This window comes from Condylura cristata, unplaced genomic scaffold, assembly GCF_000260355.1.
Source record: "Condylura cristata isolate star-nosed mole 26May11 unplaced genomic scaffold, ConCri1.0 scaffold00026, whole genome shotgun sequence".
NCBI classification, from domain to species: Eukaryota; Metazoa; Chordata; class Mammalia; order Eulipotyphla; family Talpidae; genus Condylura; species Condylura cristata.
The window spans coordinates 22,030,414-22,036,052 of record NW_004567127.1 but is presented as its reverse complement, the minus strand read 5'-3'; the positions used below and the strand labels follow the sequence as shown (position 1 = coordinate 22,036,052).

The 5,639-nt window shown below is 43.4% G+C and overlaps 1 protein-coding gene across 2 annotated transcripts in view; it reads left to right on the top strand.

Annotated features, from left to right (window-relative positions):
- Positions 1–5,639, top strand: part of LRRC8B (leucine rich repeat containing 8 family, member B) — a 68,557-nt gene that overhangs the window by 4,978 nt on the left and 57,940 nt on the right. The window lies entirely within an intron of this gene.

Below are 5,639 nucleotides of genomic sequence, written 5' to 3'. Positions count from 1 at the left end.
GTATATGTATATGAATGCCTTTTTTTTTAAGGATTTATTTATTCATACAGAACTGGGGTATAGGCCAGAGGTGCAGGGGTGGTGAGAGACTCACCAGAGACAGAGCAAGGAGTAGACCAGGCAGATCAACGAAGTACACTGCTGAGGGGAGCAGTGGGCAGGTCGGGAGAGGTCTGCCGCAACTTGTGGGGATCAAACTCATGCTGAAGTGGCTTTACTTCTTAGTGCTGTGCTTTAACCCGCTGCGCCTCCAGAGAGGGCCCCAAAGTGAGTTTTAATTAAAGGCATAGTTCCTGGAGTAAGTCAATCTGTGAGTGCATCTGGCTCTACTGCTCACTCATTCTGCATCACAGCCTCTCACACTTTCAATTTCCTCCCCCATAAAGTGGAGGACAGGCACAGTTAGGAGAATTAAATGAAAAATAAAAGTATATAGGATGTGTCTGGTAGACTAAGTAGTAACTTCTTCTTTTAATTTGCCCTCATTTGATTGAACCTCTCAGATTATGAACTCTTATGCCATTAAAAGAAAAGTTTTGGGCCCTCCCTGGTGGCACAGTGGGTTAAAGTACCATATTATGAAGCTCTCCAAAGCCACTGCAGCATGAGTTCAATCCCTGGCCAGGGAGGTGACCCACATGGCGTGGCAGACCTCACCTGACCCGCCCGCTGCTCCCCTCATCAGTGTATTTTGTAGACCTGCCTGTTCTGCTCCCCACTCTGTCTGGTGAACCCTCTCACCTACCACACCTCTGGCCTGTACCCAGTTCTGTAAGCATAAATAAATAAATCTTAAAAAAAAAAAGTTTTAAAATTGGTCATCTCTGTATGTTTTCCAATGAATGCTACTAAGCTGTTCATTAAGCATTTTGAGAATTGTCTTCAAAATCAGTTTGAGTCCAAACAGCAATAGACTCTTGTATTTTTCTATTGAAAGTGCTAGTATTCAGCCTTTACCTTCCTCAGCCATGATTTGACTTTTGGATGATCCACTCTCAGAAAGCACAACATTTCCACCATTAGTTTATTTCACCTATTTTTTAAAGATTTATTTATTTGTGCATACAGAACTGGGGTACAGGCCAGAGGCTCAGGGGCGGTGAGAGGCTTCACCAGAGACAGAGTGGGGAGCAGAACAGGCAGATCGATGAAGTACACTGCTAAGGGTTAGCAGGCAGGTCAGGAGAGGTCTGCCACGCCATGTGGTCACCTCCAAGACAGGCGGAAATAGAACTCTTGTGGAAGCGGCTTTAGATTCTCAGTGCTGTGCTTTAACCTGCTGCGCCACCAGGGAGGGCCCTATTTCACCTATTTTTTAGCATCATTTACTAAGAACCTACTGTGTGCCAGACCTTGTGCGAGGCTCTGGAAGCAAAAATGCATGTGTTCTCTAACATCATGGAGACTGTAGCTTTCTGGGAACAACAAATCAGTCACTACAAATAAGTAGAAAATTGCCAGTATGAAAGTTGGTAGAAAGGGCACAGGTGCTCTGAAAATGTGTGACTGTCTTATGGTCAGAGGTTGGTGCAACTATAGTGGGGGGAAAAACTGGCCAGTGAGCTAAAGTAGTGAAATGGGGAAGGAGTGTGTGGTTTGAAATGAGCTCAGACATGAGATGAACCTGCCCCTAGGTGGGGATTAGAATGCACCTGGTTTTTCACCACCACTGCAGAGAAGCCATTTCGTAATGATTGAAGCCATCTCTAAAGCAAGTGTCTATAAAACAGTTAACTGGTAACAAACTGGGTTTGAACTGCCAGGTCCACTTCTGCATTCATGTATTCATCCAGCCTTGGGGTTGGTTGGTTGAACTGGGGGGTGCAGAACCCACAAATGTGAAGGAACTTGAGCCTCCAGGGGTTTTTGCATCCTTGGGGTATGGGGGTGTGGGAGTCAAACTTACATACAGATTTTCATCTTGTGTTGTGAGGTGTGCCTCTGGCCCCCAAGTTGTGTAAATTTCAGCTGTGTGTAAATTTTCAAGGAGATGCTCTGAAAGGTGTCACATGATTCAGGAATAATTTACTTCCTTTACGATTAATTAATTCTGTGTTGGCAAACTAACTACAGATACTGTTTGTTACACCAAACAGGTGTATCTGAGAAAATTGGCTAGAAAATAGGATCTTTTCAGAGAGGGGCAGAGGGATGCTCTGCATTGCCTTAGCAAGTGGAGCCATGTGGCTGATCAGGGCCACATGAGAGCCAGTAACGGAAGCTAGGTCCCCCCCTGAAGAGGCAGGGGGAAGGGAGCGAAGGATGAGCATCACAGGCCTCCTCCCCAGGTGAGTCTGACTGCTGCTTTCTGTACCTGAGCTGACTGTCCCGGCCCTCGATCAGCCTCTCCAAAGCTTTTGGGTTTGCACAGCCCCTGGATCTGCTCAATGTGGGGGGCATGGCTCACTGGCTGGGGTGCCACTTCTCCTGGCCCTGCCCTCTCTAATCCCTTATAGAACCTCCAGGGAGGCTCCTGTGTCTGTTCAGGGAGGCTCAGAGGCATGGCCAAGCCCAGGGCAGGGCCGCCTGCTCTGGGACTGCAGGTTGTTTCTTGCTCCTACAGGATACAGTTAAGATGAATTCTAAAGATTTTAAAGTTCATCTCTCTAGGCAAAACGGAACGAGTTTGTTCTGGCTGTGTTTCTGTGTTTTGGCACTCCTCGACTGGGCAGTGACTTGTCTTCCAAAAGCGTTTGTGAGTCACATGCAGTGTCTCTGGCTCAGTGTAAAGAGGGTAAAGAGGTGGGCAGATTCCCGGCCTCTTCAGGGGAGTTTCTACCACCTGTCTTTCTTCTTCACCCTCCAGGAATGCCCTTAGCCCTAGGACTTCCTCTCACTCCCTGCAATTCCGGTCAGCCCATCCCGCCTTTTTCCTACTTGACTGCCTGGGATGCCTTTCCCCTATGAACTTGCACAACTGCCCCCTTCTCTTCAAGGAAGTCAGCATCAAGTGACCTCAGAGATATCTCCCCCTACCACCTCCAGGAAAGCACACACCCCCCTCCTCGTACCTGCCCCCAGCAGAATCCTTCAGGCCTTAACGTTTGTTTATCTTCTCTTTACTCCCTCCAGAACATAAGTTCTGGGAAAGCACACACCTTGTCTCTTGTTGACTTGTTCTCAAGCCTGGTACATCGTGTATTTCCCCAACTGCTGTTTGTGGTGCTAGGCAAATAATTTTACTCCTTTTTGGTGTACAATGGGGCTAATAATGCAATGCTCCTCACCTCCAAGAACAAACAACGGTGTGGAATTAGTGGACTTAGATGTTTTCTTTTCCTTCAAACTTGCCATTCATCTTTAGATCCCATAGTTTCGCAAATAACAGTAGTATTTACCCAGCCACATAAGCCAAAGAAGCCTAGAACTCATTCTGGGTTTCTCTGTTTCATTCCCCCCACCCGGACTTCTTATACAGCTGGTAATCAGTTTGTCCAGAGACCACATCCTTCAGTTCCTCCCAGAACCACCCTCCCTCATAGCCCCTTTTCTGTCTTAAGTCATTTCCAGGATCGCTGCTGAACAATGATTGTCTTCCAGATGATAGTTCAGTTTGTAGTCTAAGTGTTTGTTACCTTCCACCCACTCCCAATTGGTTGCCCATACTGCAGGAAAATAATCTTTCTGAAAAGCAAATCTCTTATTATCATTGCTCAGTTTAATAACCCTTTAGTGACTTGATTGGACACAGGGTCAAGTCCAAAGGTTTTCATGAGCCAGATAAAGTCTTCCTTTATCTGACTTCTGCAAATCTCCAGTGTCACTTCTGGCCACCCTGTCATTTCTAAATCACCATGCATCATAGACACAGTGCTGTACTCCATCAGTCCTGAACTGTTTGCAGTACAGAAAGGAAAGTGCAGTCTCATCAGAGGTTTCATTCTGGTTTTGTTCTTTCCTTCTATCTGGTCTGCTCCTAGACCCTTGTCAGAAACCTGCTCATCTTTCCAGGCGTGGCGCAAGCGTATCTGTTCTGTCATTCCAGACATGTTCCCTCTCCTTGCCACTCCTAAGAGCTGCTCATTCTCTCCTGTCTGGCATCTGAGCCTGGAGCACCTGCCATAATCCCTGTGCCGAGAACAGCTCTGCCTCCTCCTAGGCACCCCTTCATCATAAGGAATGTTTCGTTCATCTCCTGAGCTTTCCAGATCAGACAGCCCATCTGTCATTGTGAGCACTCAATGGAGATGTCAGATGTCAAGAGAGAATTTGGACATAAAATTTAGCGTAGTTTTTACCTAGTCCACAGCTTAGTTTCAATAACATGCATTTGACTGGTATTTGACTAACATTTCAAGGTTCGAAGTGGGAAGGTACATTGTATATATGCCACTAATACATTACCACTTTGAACATATTTTGTCAGTGAATAAATCAAAATTTTTACCCTGTTCAGAGTTCTGGATTTGGCAGTTTGCAAGGGATGCTCAATAAAAAATTTTAGATGGTTAGCACAAGCTCTTGAGAACAGTGTCTCTGAATATTTTTCTTCCAATACCCCTTAAAAGGTCTTTGGTGTTTTTAATATGAGTGTGATAAAAACTTAATTTTTAAAAAAATGCTTTAAAATGGAATCATTTTTAATTTGATTGAAGGGAATAGGTTCACACCTCTTCAGATGTTTGTTGCCACATAATACTTACCACCAAAGCACCCATAATCCTCCATCATATTCCATATGGTCCCCTCACCACTTTGATCTCCAACTTCTCCCCTCAATTCTACAGATTTCTATGGTTTGCTGCCACTTAGCTTTGTCTGTTCCTTTGCTTTATTTTTTTTTTACTCAATATTTGCAGGAAACCATTAATTATCTCTCATCTAACTTACTTCATTCAGCATAGTCCTTTTCAATTTTATCCATGTTGTTACAAATGGCAAGATTTCATCCTTTGTTTAACTAACTGAATAGGATTCCGTTGTCCATAGAGACCACATCTTAATCCATTCACCTGGCCTTGAGCACTTAGCCTGTCGCCAGAGCTTGATGATTGTAAACAGTGTTTCAGTGAACATAAGAGTACATGTACTTCCAATCAGTGCTTTTGCTTCTTTGAGTGGATTCCTACTAGTGGAATTGCTAGATCAGATGGTTGATCTCTTTTAAGTATTTTGAGAAATCACTACTGTCTTCCATAGTGTTTTTTTTTAAATTAATGTGTTCTTATAGCTTAAAAAAAGGTAACATCTAAAATTTTTCATTATGATTTAAATAGTTGTAAAAATGACATTCCCGATATACATTTTTTTAAAAATCAACACTTTTTAATATAGTCAGTGGAAGTGAAATACCTGAGAGATGTCATATCTACCATATTATCCATAGAACACACGAATATGTTTGAACAAAGTTAGAAATTTTACATAGTTGTTTCCCTGTGGAATTCATTTCATTCCTGTTTTTGTTAAAACTCGATCCTAAAGTAGCATTCTTATGTTTGAAAATCATTCATTGATTATTGTATTATAGTTGGGTGACGCACACAGACACACTATTTTTTTTTAAGATTTTTTTTTATTACAAAGTTTATTTTTACATCATTTTGCACATTTTTTTTTCCATCTCGATTATAATCCCCATGGGGTTTCCCATCACCAAATCACCCCTGTGCCACCACCATAGTCCCGTGCAATTCCCT